The 18,537-nt window shown below is 34.5% G+C and overlaps 1 non-coding gene across 1 annotated transcript; it reads right to left on the reverse strand.

The window, feature by feature from the left end:
* Positions 1 to 15,545: 15,545 nt before the first annotated feature.
* LOC128287059 (small nucleolar RNA R71) lies at positions 15,546 to 15,652 on the reverse strand. Its single transcript, XR_008277759.1, has one exon. It is a non-coding gene; the product is annotated as a small nucleolar RNA R71 (small nucleolar RNA).
* Between the last annotated feature and the right edge of the window lie 2,885 nt (positions 15,653 to 18,537).

Genomic DNA, 18,537 nt, shown 5'->3' on the forward strand with positions numbered 1-18,537 from the left:
TACTGTCCAAAACAGTTTTATTGCTAATTCACTCTTTCACACTTTCTTTGTATTAACCTCATTTTAACATACATATCACAAATCATTTTCACCATATTTCATACATCACAAGTATAGGCCCATGATCACAAGGTCAACATAAAATCATCCTCATGTATAACTTACTTATTTATAACATTACCACATCCTGGTCACTTAATGAACACATCATTCACATAACCAAGTTCATGCACTTATTCATCACAAAACTCACAAAGCAATACATAGAGACTCTCCCGTTGAACACTTCGGATCAATCCTCGATACTTGGTGGTTTCAGCACATAGCTCCACCCATCATAGAGTTCGGCTCCCTTGTACACATGGTGAACACTCAATACCACCCATGTGACCTAGCCAATTTATCTCGTAGCTCTCTTGTCTACATGGTGTCCTTCACCTGGAGCCACGCATGCGATCTAGCTACATATATCTTGTAGCTCTCTTGTCTACATGGTGTACACATAGTATCACCCATGCGACCTAGCTACATCATAATGTCTTGTAGCTCTCTTGTACACATGATGTGCACTCAAGCACCATACATGTGACCTAGCTACATACTATCTCATCATCCAATCTTTCCAAAGGTTCAACCGGATTTCTCTCTTTTCCAACAATTTCACCAATCAAGTAATTATCCATAAACATATTTCCAATATTATTATAAAATATCATAATACAAGTAATATTGATGTATTACTTACCTATAAACTTACATCTCATTTAATATCAAGGCAATAACATTAAATTACACATTACCTTATTAAAAATCATATGAACTTACAATTTCCCATAATATCCATAATCATAGAAATCACATTTATGTATGACAATTCAATGCACTTCATGTACCATAGACATATTTTAAATCAATTCATAAACTTGGCACCATAATCATTTAATTTAACATAATTCAATTAATTCACTAAATTTAACTTTCAAATATAAATTACAAAGATTATTGTCAGTATTATTATCATATCAACATGCATACATTCAACACCTCGAAAATTATAATAAATATATCAATTTTACATTGAAATATTCATAAATTAATGCTTATTATACATATGAACTTACCTCGATACTAAAACGATCATTTTACCAACTTTCCCAATTTTCGATTTTTCTCTCATTCTAGGTTCAAATCTCATTTTCCGGGATCTAAAACATCATATTTTACTTATTTAATTAATTTAATATTCAAAAAAGTCCTTAACTCAAACTTTGGAAAAATTACAATTTTGTCCCTAAACTTTTGCATATTTACACTTTTGCCCCTAAGCTCGTGAATTAAACTTCATCCTTTATTCTTATGTTTTATCACATTCTGATCACTTTTCCCTTCTATGGCAACGTCAAATTCTCACTCTAACATATACTTATGACTGTTATGTATTTTTACCGATTACGCCCTTTTACTCGTTTTCACTCAAAACCGAGTAGCACAAGTTGTCTAACATAATTTAAAACCTCACATTCTATCATAAAACAGAAAAATAAACACATTTCACCTATGTTTATTTTTCCAAATATGAACCCTAGCTTAAATTATTGCTAGAATAAGCTCAATCAAATTACCGGGATTCCAAAAACGTAAAGAACTTGAAAAATGGGGTTAGAACGGACTTACTATTGAGCTTGGAAAGCTTGAAAACCCTAGCCATGGTTTCCCCCATGCTAATTTCGGCCTCCATGAAAAAGATGAGGAAATTTTGGCTTTATTTTCCCTTTTTATTTCTTTTAATTACCAAATGACCAAAATGCCCTTCCTTACTAAACTTTCAAAAATTCCATCCATGTCCAATTTTTGTCCATCACTTAGAAATTGGTAAAATTGCTATTTAAGACCTCCTAATTAATATTTCAAATCAATTTCATACTAGAAACTTCTAGAATGCAAGTTTTGCAACTTATTCAATTTAGTCCCTGACTTCAATTTGAGCACTTTATGTATAGAATTTCTTCACGAAATTTTCAAACAATCATGCAATCATATCATAGACCTCAAAATAATCATAAAATAATTATTTTTATCTCAGATTTTGTGGTCCCGAAACCTTTGACCAACTAGACCCAATTTTGGGCTATTACAACTCTCCCCCCCTTTAGAGATTTTCGTCCTCGAAAATCTTACCGAAGTGAAGTTTACTATCTTTCTCATAATTTCCAGCATTACGAACTAATTGTTTTGAAGACGATACTTTTAGAAACACTCTGTCATCAATTTGAATCACAAGATAACTCAGTCAACTCTGATATTTCTCTAACTCTGTCCTTCACTTGTCAACCATTCTCAGTCTCTGGTCATATCAATAATTATTTTATCACTGAACTCTTTGATTCCACACTTAGGAACTTAGACAACATGATTCTCATGAATTTCCGTTATATACACCTCATCGGTAAGGGGGTGACGTAGTACAGTCTCTAACTCGATTCTGACGTATATCTATATGACACATTTTTTTCATTATCCACATATATCGTTATAATCATACTTTCCACTTCAATCAATTTATTATTCATATCTGTCTTACATAAAATTTCCAATTATCTCATTTCAAACAAGTGCACTCACTCATACATTCTATGAATTTTGAATAACTTTAGTCATCACATTTACTAATTAATTTAGTCAAGCATGCAACAGCATATGTAGGCCAAACAAATATGAATAAATATATCACTATATAAACTTTCATCTGACATATTATCACATATACACATATCACGAATTCTTATTCATACCTTTCCGAGTTTAACACATCATAGCTACACTTTATTCAAATACTTCAATATTACTATTAAATGGTCAGATGTAGCTTGGTTGGAGAATACTTCATTTTAAACAAAATGATCCTCATTAGTGTCGGGAGACATTACACTATCACATATTTGTGGCATGTATAACTAAACTCTCACACTTGCTATGTTAGTCTGAGAATCAACTAAACCTGCTCTAATACCACTAAATGTAACACCCCTTACCCGTACCTGAGGCCGGGATAAGGTACGAGGCGTTATCGGACAAACATACAAACATTAAACTAAAATACGGGCCATTAAATTTCATTCATATTTCAAAACATTCATTCACTTACACATAGTCCCTTATTTGAGTCTACGAAGCCCAAAACATACTTTAGAAAGGGTTCGGGACTAAACCGAGAACTTACGAAAATCTTGGAAATTTCATGCTTTAAGGCTCCACACGCCCGTGTCCCAAAGTCATGTTCCATACACGGCTGAGACACATGGTCGTGTCTCTGCCTGTGTGGAATATACCTAAGCTATTTTCCAAGCTTTGGTCAACCTTAATGTGACAGCCCAAAATTGACCCTAGTCGGAATGTGGTTTCGGGACCGCAAAACCGAGGCATAAAAATAATTCAATGCTCATTTTGATGCTTATGATATGTGTTAATTCGTGTGTGACATTTTTGATGTTTGATTTAGAGTTATAAATGTGAATTTCACTAGAAAGGACCTAGTAGAAAACTTTGAAAGTATGATGGGGAAATGTGTGATGACTAATTAAAGCATGCATGCAAAACAATGGCCTTGCATGTCAAATATCCCGCTTTTATAGGAGGTGGCGGCCATGACAAGGAGTATGGGCTAAACATGTCATGAAACATGTTTTGTTGGTGCATTAGGGAGAAACAATAAACAAATAAGTATGGGTAATAAAGAAAGAAAAAAAAATTTGTGTGAGTGAACCCCCCCCATTGCCGTGCATTGAAGAAAAGAAAAGAAAAAAATTTTGCTCATCCATTCTCTCTTGACCGAAAATACCAAAGAGGAAGGAAGGAATTTTTGCTTCATGTTTGGTTTGGAAGGGGATTAGGAAGAGATTTGGCTATACTTGCATCAAGATTAAGCTCAAGGAGTTAAAGAAGGAGAATCAAGCAAGGGAAAGACGAAGGTCATCGAGTAGCCGACTTGGACTATTTTACCCAACACAAGGTAAGTCACTAAGCATATATTTTGTATTGATTTGAATAGACATAATGTCTATATAATTATGCCGAAAGGAATGATGAATTTATATACATGTATGTATGTGGTGATGGAAGTATTGAATGAAAGGAAAAGAGGTGAGATGTATTGAGTTGTTGATTTCGGCACTAAGTGTGCGGGTATAAACATTTGTGATCATGAGAATGGCACTAAGTGTGCAGGTTTAAAACTTGTACAGCACTAAGTGTGCAAGTTTGATCATATAGCACTAAGTGTGCGAGTTGATTATATAGCACTAAGTGTGCGGACTCACTATATGCTTTTGAATCACTATTGACACTGAGTGTGCGACACTATTGAGTTGATCACGGACAGCGGATCGGGTAAGTACCTTGAGTTCATGGCTAATAGGCGCTATGTTTATATTTGGGGTTGAGCTTGGTAAGTTTGAACCTATGTGACAATGTAAATTGAAGTCACGTACATAAGAATTATCGTGGAATGAGTGAAAGGTCATGTAGATGTATGATTGTGACGAAAACAAAATGGTGTATAGAAATGCTTCAAATATCCTATTGATTAGTATATGGAATGTGAATGTGTAACTTGGTATGTGGTTGAATCGAATGGTCTAAGGAACTATGGTATAGTTCGGTTTGAATGGAGTAATTAGCCTCGTTCTATTTTGTTTCCTTTTGCGATAATGTTATTAATGGTTGGTAGTGCATTGCTTATGACTTACTGAGTTATATACTCATTCGGTGTTTGCTTGTAACCTATTTTAGGTTTCTTGGACTCGACTTTTTGCGTATTCGGGACCGTCATCGAAGTCATCACACCGACTAGCGACTTTTTGGTATCTTCTTCTTAGATGGTCTAAGAGAACATTTCGGCATGTATAGGCTATTATGTTTTGTTTGAACTTGGTATGTAAAATTTTGAATAGCCATGCGAAAATGGCTTATAAATGTTTTGAGCATAATGTTATAATCATTTGGTATGTATATGCTCATTAAGAGGCACGGAAATTTTTGGCAATGACCAGCCATTAGAATGGGTCATCATGATTATATTTTGGACTATATATGAAAAAGGGGTGGTTGAATCATAGAAACTATGTGTTAGAGAAAGTCTACCCTAGAAATAGATGCTGGCAGCAACAGTGATGTGGATGTGAAAAATCACTAAAAATAGTAGGAATGGAATTAAATAGTGAATAAATTATGTAAATGAACCTTGATGAATCTATATTCATATGGAAGAAACGAAACGGTCATATGAGTTGTATGTTAAGAGATATTTGGGTTTTTGTGAAACAGGGCCAGAACGGTTTTTGGATTCCCTATTCCGACTTTGAAAATTCATTATAAATTAACCCGAGACATTTAGAAATTATGCCATATATGTATAGATTCCTTTTTGAGTCTAGTTTCTATAGAAATAAACGGCATCAGTATTGTATCCCTGCACGGGGAGGTATTCGAGTTGCAACGCACGAAGGTCAGCGTAGTCGACCCCTGTAACATGGGAGACTTTAACTAATAAACTGTACTAATTTGCTCGACCAAAAATTCTAGAAAAAAATATGTAGATGAACATATGAGTATAGTTTCAGGTAAAAATTACGAAACTGATTTTCGAGTTGTAGAACTCAAGTTATGATTTTTGAAGCGACTAGTACACAGATTGGCAGGTTGTCTGGGAAATTATCAATAAGTGGTTTGAAGTTTGTTAACACCTCGTGTTCGACTCCGGCGACGGTCTCGGGTTTGGGGTGTTACACTTAATCTCTTACACACTTATACAAAATCAAAAGCATATAGTATGGTATTCATTTAATGATTAAATATTCTCAATTAAACCACAAACATAGCATTTGTATATCATCATACATGTGTCTCTCATACTCATTTTACCTTGTTTATTATAGTACCACTTATACGTTTATACCAAGATTATCATCTTACCAAATATCTTTAGCTTAATCATCAAGCATTCATCTTTAAAACTATATCATATCTTTATAAAATACCATAATTCAGATGCGCAAATAACATGTTTGCCTAAAACTTTTTAATTCAACTCCATACCCTACAAGCATTACATTGAGACTAGTCATATATATATACATGTCATGATACATATCATTCTCTTTATGTTTTCTTATAAACACATATCATTTATTTCATTATATAAATATTTCATATACCATAGTTTCCATGTATTCCACATATATTTATTTTCCTCCTCCTCCTCTCCATTCCACATCCTTAATGTATATAGCATTCTTGTAAGTACGATTTCACAATTTACTAATAAATGCTCACATCAAACTGTCCACACAAGTCATAGTCACTTACTTATTTATAATTCGAGCTACAGAGCTCCAAATTAAGATCCGTAAATTTCTCCTGAAACTAAACTCACATATCTTTGCACAATAAAATTTTCATAATTTTTGGTTAAGCCAATTAGTACAGTTTATTCTTTAAAATTTCCCCTATTTCACATTCTGATAGTTTTGACCTCTCTTCACTAAAAAATAATTATCTCACAATACAGAAATCAGATAATGTTCTTGTTGATTTATATTGAAACTAGACTCATTAGGGATTTTAAAAATATAATTTTAAGCCTCTAATTATTTTTATCCAAATTTTTGTGATTTTCCAAATTCAGAACAGGGGATCACGTAATCATTCTGAACCAGCCTCACAAAAACATAAATATATCAAAATATAGAACTCCTTTTCTTGCTCTGTTTCTTTTATATGAAAATAGACTTATTAAGATTTAATTTAATATCTCATTCAATCTCTGATTCAATTTTTAATATTTTTGGTGATTTTTCAAAATCACGTCACTGCTACTGTCAAAAACAGTTTTATTGCTAATTCACTCTTTCACACTTTCTTTGTATTAACCTCATTTTAACATACATATCACAAATCATTTTCACCACATTTCATACATCACAAGCATAGGCCCATGATCACAAGGTCACCATAAAATCATCCTCATGTATAACTTACTTGTTTATAACCTTACCACATCCTGGTCACTTAATGAACACATCATTCACATAACCAAGTTCATGCACTTCTTCATCACAAAACTCACAAAGCAATACATAGAGAGTCTCCGGTTGAACCCTTTGGATCAATCCTGGATACTTGGTGGTTTCAGCACATAGCTTCACCCATCATAGAGTTTGGCTCTCTTGTACACATGGTGAACACTCAGTACCACCCATATGACCTAGCCAATTTATCTCGTAGCTCTCTTGTCTACATGGTATCCTTCACCTAGAGCCACGCATGCGACCTAGCTACATATATCCCGTAGCTCTCTTGTCTACATGGTGTACACATAGTATCACCCATGTGACCTAGCTACATCATAATGTCTTGTAGCTCTCTTGTACACATGATGTGCACTCAGCACCATTCATGTGACCTAGCTACATACTATCTGTATCATCCAATCTTCCCAAAGGTTCAACCGGGATTTCTCTCTCTTTTCCAACAATTTCACCAATCAAGTAATTATCCACAAACATATTTCCAATATTATTATAAAATATCATAATACAAGTAATATTGATGTATTACTTACATATAAACTTACATCTCATTTAATATCAAGGCAATAACATTAAATTACACATTGCCTTATTAAAATCATATGAACTTACAATTTCCCATAATATCCATAATCATAGAAAACACATTTATGTATGATAATTCAATGCACTTCATGTACCATAGACATATTTTGAAATCAATTCATAAACTTGGCACCATAATGATTTAATTTAACATAATTCAATTAATTCACTAAATTTAACTTTCAAATATAAATTACATACTTTCAACACCTCGAAAATTATAATAAATATATCAATTTTACATTGAAGCATGCATAAATTAATGCTTATTATACATATGAACTTACCTCGATACTAAAACGATCATTTTACCAACTTTCCAAATTTTCGATTTTTCTCTCATTCTAGGTTCAAATCTCATTTTCTGGGATCTAAAACATCATATTTTACTTATTTAATTAATGTACTATTCAAAACAGCCCTTAACTTAAACAGCAAAATAAACACATTTCACCTATGGGTATTTTTCCAAATATGAACCCTAGCTTAAATTATTGCTACAATAAGCTTAATCAAATTAACTGGATTCCAAAAACGTAAAGAACTTGAAAAACGTGGTTAGAACGGACTTACTATTGAGCTTGGAAAGCTTGAAAACCTTAGCCATGGTTTCCCCCATGCTAATTTCCGCCTCCATGAAAAAGATGAGGAAATTTTGGCTTTATTTTCCCTTTTTATTTCTTTTAATTACCAAATGACCAAAATACCCTTCGTTACTAAACTTTCAAAAATTCCATCCATGTCCAATTTTTGTCCATCACTTAGAAATTGGTCAAATTGCTATTTAAGACCTCCTAATTAATATTTCAAAGCAATTTCATACTAGAAACTTCTAGAATGCAAGTTTTGCAACTTATTCAATTTAGTCCCTGACTTCAAATTAAGCACTTTATGCATAAAATTTCTTCACGAAATTTTCACACAATCACGCAATCATATCATAGACCTCAAAATAATCATAAAATAATTATTTTTATCTCAAATTTTGTGGTCCCGAAACCTCCGTTCCAACTAGACCCAATTTTGGGCTATTACAATATACAAATAAACTTATCACATGAACAACTCTAAGCCAAATCATTCATATAACTCATAGAAAAAATACATTCTCACATTTATATATCACAAAGCTTAATGGTTCATCATTAACTTACATATATAACACATCTTATTCTCTTAGTAGTTCATACTTATTTCATATGTTCGCAAAGATACATGTACTTACCTTTCATTTTCAACATGGTATACAATTCAAACGTACCTAAATCGGATACTCATTCACATAGTCATTCATTTTCTCAGAATTCCCATTGAACCGTTCAGAATCATAAGGATATGCAGATAACTCAGAAAGCTCGTACAATGCTAATGTCCCAGACGTGGTCTTACATGTAATCAAATATCGATGCCACTGTTCCAGACAGGGTCTTACATGAAATCAAATACGATGCCAATGTCCCAGACATGGTCTTACACGTAAATCAGAAGTCGATGCCGACATCCCAGATGTGGTCTTACACGAAAACACATATTGGATCCTATGTCATGACATACGTATCCTAACTATTCCTATAGTTCATAAGGGACTTCTTGGACGTCGAAACTTCATCTATACTTTCTCAGCTATTTTATACTCAACTCATATAATCATTCATCATTGTTCAAGAGCATATAAACAATAATAATTCAATTCAAAACACATTTATTTGTATATTAACTTACCTCGTACAATTTTGAACGAACAAAGTCGACTATTCAACGATGTTCGACTTCCCCCGATATAATTTTGTTTTCTTTTGTTCTTGATCTATATAAATTCAAATTTAACTTTTTTATTCATCAAATCATTCAATTCAATCCAAAAACACATACTTAGGGAATTTTACAAATTAACCCTCACATTTTCAAATTTTGACACTTTAGCCCCTAATTCACAAAATCACAAAATACACAAAATTTCCATTCACACTTGCCTAGGCAAATATACATGGTGCTCATATAAGCCCACATATTTCATTTATTTCACATTTTATTCCCTCAATTTCTCATTTTCACAATTTAACCCAAATTACTCAAATTCATCAAAAATTCCAATACAAAACTTAATAATCTAACACATATCTTTCATTTACTATCATCAAAATTTATAAAGCTCACATTATCAACAATGGCACAACCCAAAATCATCAACATAATCAGAAATTAGGACATGGGCTTGATAGATTACTAAGCAACGATTACAAAAATGTAGAAATTATCAAAAAATGAACAAAAACACATACCTAAGTGGCGAAGATAAGTGTCAAAACCCTAGCTTGCTTATTCTTCTTCTTGTTCTTTCAAATTTTCAGCAAAATGATGAACATAATGGCTACTTTAATGTTTTGTTTTATTAATATAACTTTAATTATTAAATACCAATTTTTCCCTTAATTAATAACATATAAAACATTAATATACAAGGCCATAAATGTCCACTTACCATGTAAATGGTATATTAACAACATAAGGACCTCTCTATTAAAGAGACATAGCAATTAGACACTTTAACAAATAGAATGCAAATTTTGCATTTTTCGCGATTAGGTCTTCTTATCAAATTAAGCACACAAGCGATCAAATTTTCATACAAAATTTTCACACATACTAATTCACATATAATAAGCATGGAAAATAATATTAAAATATTTTTTTGACTGAAATTTGTGGTCCCAAAACCACTATGATTAGGATCTAAATCGGGTTGTTACACACTTTGTTGAATCAATCGAAACCCTATTTTTTTTTTTGCCTAAACTTTATGCTTTCGTCATCTTCAATTCTCATCAAGTTCAAAGGTAACCTTTTCTCTTCTTTTCTTTATATTTCATTCATACAAAATGGTTAGAACTACCAACAGAGGAACGGGCCGAGACTAGAGCAACCAAGACAACATTCCCAGAGTTCTCATCAAATTCAAACCTCCAGGTCCTGATGGTACCCCACTATGTGCAGTGGCTTTGATGTATGACAGTGCACTACCAAAGACAAAGTACAGTGATACTTAGGAGCCCGGAGTATCCTCTACCCAAAATTTGCTTATAACTTTCCGTGCCTATGAGGATGTCGTCTAAGTGATAATTCCATCGATTTTATTCTTCCCCTAATCTTGCTTGAGCCCAGCTTCCACCTGCCATTCCATTCATTCTTTTGCGTAGTGCTAAACGAGTATGATATTGAACCATGGAAAATTTTTGCCTTATCTTGGTGGACCTTAGTGACATTCTTCATAGATTGTTGCATGGACAATGAGCCACCACTGTTGGGTGTTTTCCAAAAGTTTTACCAGTTGAAAGAGAAATGGCAGAGACCTTCATTTGGTAGTGCCCATTTCAGTCTACACCTATACTGTGAGTTGATAATTCAATATAGACTTTCAAATTTACATTTGAGGAAGGATAAATATGATAGACTTATCTACAAACTAGAGAATGGGTTTGGCTTCCCCACCAGATGTCGAGAAAGTGTTTGTGTTCAAACCTAGCTTGTTGACTCCCATGTTTCTTGGAAGTAGTAAAAACATTTGAGAAGAAGGCGTGTACTTGAACTTGTGGAAGTTGTTTCATCTAGAATTGTCTTCCAATATTGACTGCAAGACTTGAGCCCAAACAGTCTTCCTACAACCGACCCTTTAAATTGGATGGACAATTTTAATACCCCTTCTACTTTAGAGGCCTGGTGATATGTCATAATTTGGTTTAGTAGATTAAACTAGATTTCACACTTTAGGAGGTTAAATATAAGTATTTTTAATATGTTCTAATTAAGTATTCTTAGTTTTGTTTCCTTTCAATAAAAAAATGTAATTTCAGTCTTTTAGTGACCTTAGAGGCCGAATGAGGAGTAAGGGTGAGCTAATATACTTTGTAAGTGTGCAGGAGACCATTAAAGAGCAAACCAACTCAATATTGGTCGCTGTGTTGCAACACGAAAAGTTTAAAGTCGCAACATAGGGAGCTGACCACGTCTGAATGTACCAGCGTCCAGTGTGTGAATACTACAACTAAAGATATAGATTTGAGGCGGTGTCCGCATGTCTACAGGTTAGTTTGTAATATAGTCACAACGAAGTAGGTAAGTACACCGAGGATCGTAACCAAGTGATTGTAGTTTGGGGGAAATTATTATCAAGCTAATTACTGGGAATAATTACTAATCTACTTGAATCACGATTTAGTAGCGTTAGTATGGAAGCAAGTTAATAACAATATTCAAAAACTAAATAAATTAAAGTAAGCCTAAATCTAATCCTAAGTTCATGTATCAGTTTCTCCTATCCCTTATTTCAACTACGCGAGTTCCTTTAACCTAGATCCAATTATTTTACTTCAATAATTATTAATGCAGGGTTCTAATTAACCAAATAGTCGATATCCTAGCAAGATCTTTTGATATGTCCACTAGAATAACGAGTCAGTAAAAACTACTTATCATTCGATCTCATAGTCCAAACTGATTCGGGTTAAGGTGTTCATCGATAGGCCATACCAATTTTGGGTTAATTCCCACCTAAATGACTTCCTAGGGTTGTCAAGCCTAGGGTTTATGTTCTTCCTCTCCCAAATAGCTGATCAGCTAAGAAAATCTATCCTTCAATCAATTAATAAGATTAGAACAATTGAAACATGTGAGATATGTATGAAGAATAAATTGGTTCTAATCTTTACACAAACATTCAATTAAACAACGTTAAAGAAAAAGATATAAAGAATAGAATAAAGGAAAAAAATGCTCATGGATTTATCGATGAAAGCGAGGCTTCAGAACAATCTCCACTCGCAAGAGTCTCACTTTAGAATAGGATATTCTGATTAAAAGAATATAAAATACCTTGAGTAATAACTAAAAATAAAATACAAACCTTAAATATATTTTCCGCTTTCCTAAAATTGTGTGTTTTAACTGATTGCAATGGCCTTTATAAAGGCTAAACTTGGAATACTAAAGTGCCTAAATTGTCCTTGAAGTACTTAGATTTTGAATAAGAAACATATTCCTAATTTCCCTCCAAAACGCATCTTTCACGTATAGGGACCTTTTGGGCTATGCAGGAGTGGTGTTGCAACGCAAGCCTGCAGTATTGCAACATTGGCTTTAAGTGTCACAACATCGAAGAGTCATGTCGGGACATCAAGGGCAATTTTGCTCCAAAATTTGTTTTTAGCTTTTTTCTTTAATGTTGAGACATCGGTGTCTTGGTTTCGTGACATAAGCATCAGTTTCAGCTCGAATATGCATCTTTAGCTCCTAACTTTACTTACAAGCCTATTTAACGCTATTTAAATATATAAAATAAAATAAAAAATATTAGAAAGTAGAAATTACTACTTTAAGTATGGAAACCTAAATATATACAAAGATGCTTTGATTTGAATATTAAACAAGCTAAATTATTAGTATCTTTGGTGTTTTGATCAAATGTATTCTTACAATTTCGTGAGTTACAATGTCTGTTGATTAGCATGCTCTCTCTCTGTTCGTGTTGACACATTCTTTTGTCTTATGTCTGACTTCTTCTTGTATCTCTTGGTGATTTTACCAATTTTATGATTGCTCTACTACTTTCTTGAGTGGCACCATCATGGAAGACGATTTGGCAAACCTTCGCCTCCCAGATGATGAGGAATAAAACGCCTTTCATAAAGGTGCACAGATAATTGATCCAGATCTGTAAGTTTCTTTGATTGGTACTTGCCTCACTAATAGTGTAGTCTATTTTCCATCATTACGCAACACGCTGGCTAATAAACCGTAATTTATAAATATTTTTATCCCATGCTTAGTACATTTATGGATGGTTTCTCCTAAGATTTAGTGAATTCGATGCTCCTAATTCTTTAATTTAATGTTGTATACTTAGGTGAGCATAGGAGAGTAAAAAGAGTGAGCAACGGGACAAAAATGGAGAAAATGGACCTACATGGGAAATCAACACGGCCTGGACTTCCTCACATGGGTAAGCCACATGGCCGTGTCCATTTCATAGGATCAAAGCACAACTTACACGGGTAGACTACACGCCCGTGCCTATTTAACAGCCTTGACGAAGGGCTGGAGCAATCGCACACGGGCGTGTCCCTGTCAAGCCCAAGTATAGTCCTATTCGAAAAAGGCCACTTTTGAGGGCTCTTAGGCATTCAAAAGCCTATTTAAACACTTGAGGAGGCACTTATAATAGACACACGGAGTAGGAGGCAAGGAATTACTCAAGGGAAGCCGTTTGATCCATCTCAGAAGCTAGATTCATTGTCAAGATTGAAGATCTCCCTTTAATTTCCATTCACGGGTTTTTGGGTTCTTTTTTTTATGTTTTTTTACCTTTATTCTTTTGAGATGTTTTCTTTCATAATTATGAACTAAACCCCCTAAATACCTAAGGGGAATGAAACCTAAGACAGATCTTGCTATTATTATCTGAATTGTATGATAAATATTTGACTTGTTCTGAATTATGTGTTCTTAATTCTTGTTTTAATATTCCAGGATATTGATTCAAGTTAATGCTCTTATTTAGAGGAGGAAAAGACCCTGTCTAAGAGTAAATTTATCATAATTAAGTGGAGTTGATTGCATGCCTAGAGATAGGGTGACAAGATTTTGCCGGATTAGGGTGAAACCTAATAAGGGAGTCCATAGATTGAGTTAATGCAACACTAGGTGTTAATTAGAAAGAGATTTGAATTAATTAACCTAGGGTTAGACATTATTAGTCTCGAGAGGGATAATAATATAACTTAGGAATTTCTACGGATGAAGTCAAATGAATAAATCATCTGATTCAGAGTCAAATAATAAGTGAAGTCTAGGAGGATTTTTCCTTGGGTATTGTCTTAATCAATCGAGTTTTCTCAAAAGCTCTTCCCCAATTTTCTCTTTGTGCATCCTTAGCTTAGTTAATTAGTTTAGATAAACAAACCTCTTAATTTTTAGGCTAGATAATAAAAAGGAAGTAATTACTAGTATTCTTGGTTCCTTTGCGTTCGACAATCTGGTCTTGCTAAAGCTATACTACTGTTCGATAGGTACACTTGCCTTTATCATGATAATAGTTAGTTTCAAGAGTGATTAATTATAAATTTTTAAAATGTGTCGCGAATATAATGTATCAAGTTTTTAGCGCTGTTGTCAGGGAACTAACATATTAGGAACACTCGTTTTTTATTACTTTAGCCATTTTACTTTATTTGCAATTTAAATTTTTATTTTCTTTTTCTAATTTTTCTTTTATTCGTGCTTGGCAGGTTTTTATAGTGTATGACTAGAAGAAACTCGTCGGGACCATTAATGTTTGATAGTGAGATAGATCGTACAGTTTACAGAAACCGAAGAGAAATAAGGCGAAGCTTATGATACACAGAGGAAGAGCAAGAGGACGATACTTCAATGACAACCGAGGAGATGGCTGAAAACCAGGAAAATCTGCTAGCTCCTGCGATTGCCAATGATCCAGTAAATCAGAATCCTGCTCCGCATATTATGTATGATTATGCTAAACCTTCTTTAACAAAAACTGAATCGAGCATAGTTAGGCCTGCGATTGCTGCGAATAATTTTAAACTGAAACCGAACACCATTCAAATGATCCAACAGTTTGTTCAGTTTGATGGTTTGCAGGACGAGGACCCAAACGCCCATTTGGCAAATTTCTTAGAATTTTGTGACACTTTTAAAGTCAATGGCATTTCTGATGATGCCATTCACCTTCGGTTTTTCCTTTTTTCATTGAGGAATAAAGCTAAACAGTGGTTGAACTTGTTACCACGAGGGTCAATCACTACTTTGGAACAAATGACCGAAAAGTTTTTATTAAAATATTTTCCGTCGGCTAAAACGGCTAAATTACGTAATGATAACTCTTCTTTTGTGCAGATGGATTTAGAAACACTCTACGATGCATGAGAGAGATACAAGGACCTTTTGTGAAGATGCCCTCACCATGGGTTACCACTCTGGTTACAGGTTCAAACGTTTCACAATGGCCTGAATCTTTCGACTAGATGGATGATTGATGTAGTTACTAGTGGAACTATCAATAATAAGACACTTGAGGATGCTTATCAATTTATAGAAGAAATGTCACTGAATAATTATCAGTGGCAAGTCATGAGGACAAAGCTAACGAAAATAGCCGACATTTTTAACGTTGATTCAGTCACCATGCTCTTTAATCAGGTAGAACTTCGGAATAGAAAAATTGACGATTTTCTTGGTTCTTCACAGGTTCACCCAGTAATGCAGTGCGAAGTAAGTGGAGGTGGATCAAGCAATTCAGAATACCCACCCTATGGCCACAACATGGAGAACGAGCAGTTAAATTACATGGGTAATAATCCTTGATCTCAAAACAATCCTTATAGTAATACTTACAATGTAGGTTGGAGGAACCACCCGTAATGAAAGACCACCAGCTCCAGGCTTCCAACAACCACCCTACCAACAAGAGAAAAAGCAAAACCTTGAGGAGATGCTAACAAAATTCATCTCGGTGTCAGAAACTTGTTTTCAGAATACTGAGACAGCACTTAAGAATCAACAAGCGTCGATCCAAGGGCTCGAAACTCAGATAGGACAGCTCGCCAAATTAATATCTGAACAACCACAAGGTAGCCTGCCGAGTAACACTGAATCTAACCCAAGGGAACAACTCAACGCAATTACCATCCAAGACAAGGAAGGGGTAGTGGAACCTGAACCAGAACCGAGGCAAGGAATTGTGGTAAGTAAAAGCAGAGCTCAAGAAGACCACAGTGAACAAACACCGGTAAGTACAGAGTACAGACCTCGTGTACCATATCCTAATGCGATAGGAAAAGACCGCACAGACGAACAATTTGGTAAATTCCTTAAATATTAAAGAATTTACATATTAACTTACCGTTTATTAAAGCTCTTTCATAGATGCCAAACGTAGTCAAATTCTTAAAGGAGCTTTTAACAAATAAGCGAAAGTTGGATGAAGCATCGCATGTGGAGCTAAATGCGGTTTGCTCAGCCATACTACGGAATATGCTGGCCAACAAATTAAAAGATCCCAGGAGTTTTATGATTCCTTGTTTAATTGGTTGCTTAGATGTTAATAATGTTTTGGCTGATTTAGGGGCTAGTATCAATGTCATGTCTTACAAAATGCTTAAGCAACTAGGTCTTGGGAAACCCAAACAAACTAGGATGAGTATTCAATTAGCTAATAAAACAATCAGATTTCCTAGGGGTATTATTGAAGATGTACTCGTTAAAATTAACAAATTTATATTCCCAGTTGATTTCGTTGTTCTAGACATAAAAGAGGATAGTAACTTTCCTTTAATTTTAGGGAGGCCCTTTTTAGCAACTGTTAGAACAATAGTTGATGTTGGCAAAGGTGAACTCACACTTCTTGTGGGAGACAAAACAATCACTCTTCAAGCTCGTAATTCGAGTAACACATCGAAAATTGAAGGTGGTGGTATAAATCATCCTACTAAAATTGACCATGTGGTGTACCCTACTTTGCAAGAAATAGGTTCGAAGAACATACATGAGCCATGTTCAAGCAACAAAAAAGGACCTGTCTATGAAGAACGAAGGCTACAAATCGAGGAAATAGATGAATGGCAGACACATAAATCGAAAACACATGATAAAACAAAACCACGCCATGACAAGCTAAATTTTTCCCCAACTCAACTTAAGGTTGGAGACAAAGTGCTATTAGACGCAGCAAACCTCGTATTACCACTTCTGAACCAAATGAAGAAATCCCTCTTACGATACTTAGCATTTTTGCATATGGTACAGTCGAGGTAATTCATCCCAAATTCAGCACATTTAAGGTAAATAGTACTCGTCTTAAACCTTGTGTTGATAAAATTGATAGTAGGGATGAGGAGTGTAAACTTTTCGAACCACCATGACCAAGAAACAAGAGAGGTAAGTCGAGCTTAAACTATAAATAAGCGCTTCTTGGGAGGCAACCCGAGCACTAACAATATTGATTTCTTTAAAAAAAATTAGTTTTTAACATCTATTCACTAACTGAGTCCTTGAAACACAAGTTTTCTAATCTACACGACTAGGCACACGGGCGTGCCTTAGACTGTGCTCACACCATGGGAGGAGACATGATCGTGTGACACGGCCGTGCGAAAACAGGGTAAAAATTTTCCCCAACATGAGATGAGATAAGTTGCCACAGCCATGTGACGTTGCTGTGGGTGAGTCTGTCAAAACAACATGGGCGTGTGACACGTCCGTGCCCACCACCCGTACTCGAGACTGATAAAACAACAAGGGCATGGGAGAAGCGGACAAAGTAGAACACGGCCGTGCGACATGGCCGTGTGCCCCAAAATCTATATAAACCCTTCACTATTCATCACCCCCTTCCGTAAAATCCCTAACCCTAGCCGCTGAAACTTCATAAGCCCTACCTGCCACGCTCGTGCGCAGACCACAGAACCACCTTCGATAACCTAAAACTCTTTCCTCTTGCGTTTGTTTATTATTTCCTCTCTTTTCTCTTCAAATATTTTACTTATTTCATGATTATTTTTGTTTTATTTGATTATGTTGAGTAAATGTTCATAGTTATAATAATGCTTATGCTCTTTGTTAGAAATTTTCCATTTTGGTCAATACATTAGGATACATTCATCCATTTCTTTTTGTGTTTCCATGGATTTCATGCTTACCCACACCATATTTCATATTATCCAACCCGCATGCATTCATTCACTAGATATTTTTGTTTGCATGACTCTCGTAGTCTTATTCATAATAATGACTTGATATATTTGCTTTGGTTGTTTTAGTCTAGTATGTGAGCCCCATGAAATATTCTTAATCAGTT

This window comes from Gossypium arboreum, chromosome 13 (assembly GCF_025698485.1).
Source record: "Gossypium arboreum isolate Shixiya-1 chromosome 13, ASM2569848v2, whole genome shotgun sequence".
NCBI classification, from domain to species: domain Eukaryota; kingdom Viridiplantae; phylum Streptophyta; class Magnoliopsida; order Malvales; family Malvaceae; genus Gossypium; species Gossypium arboreum.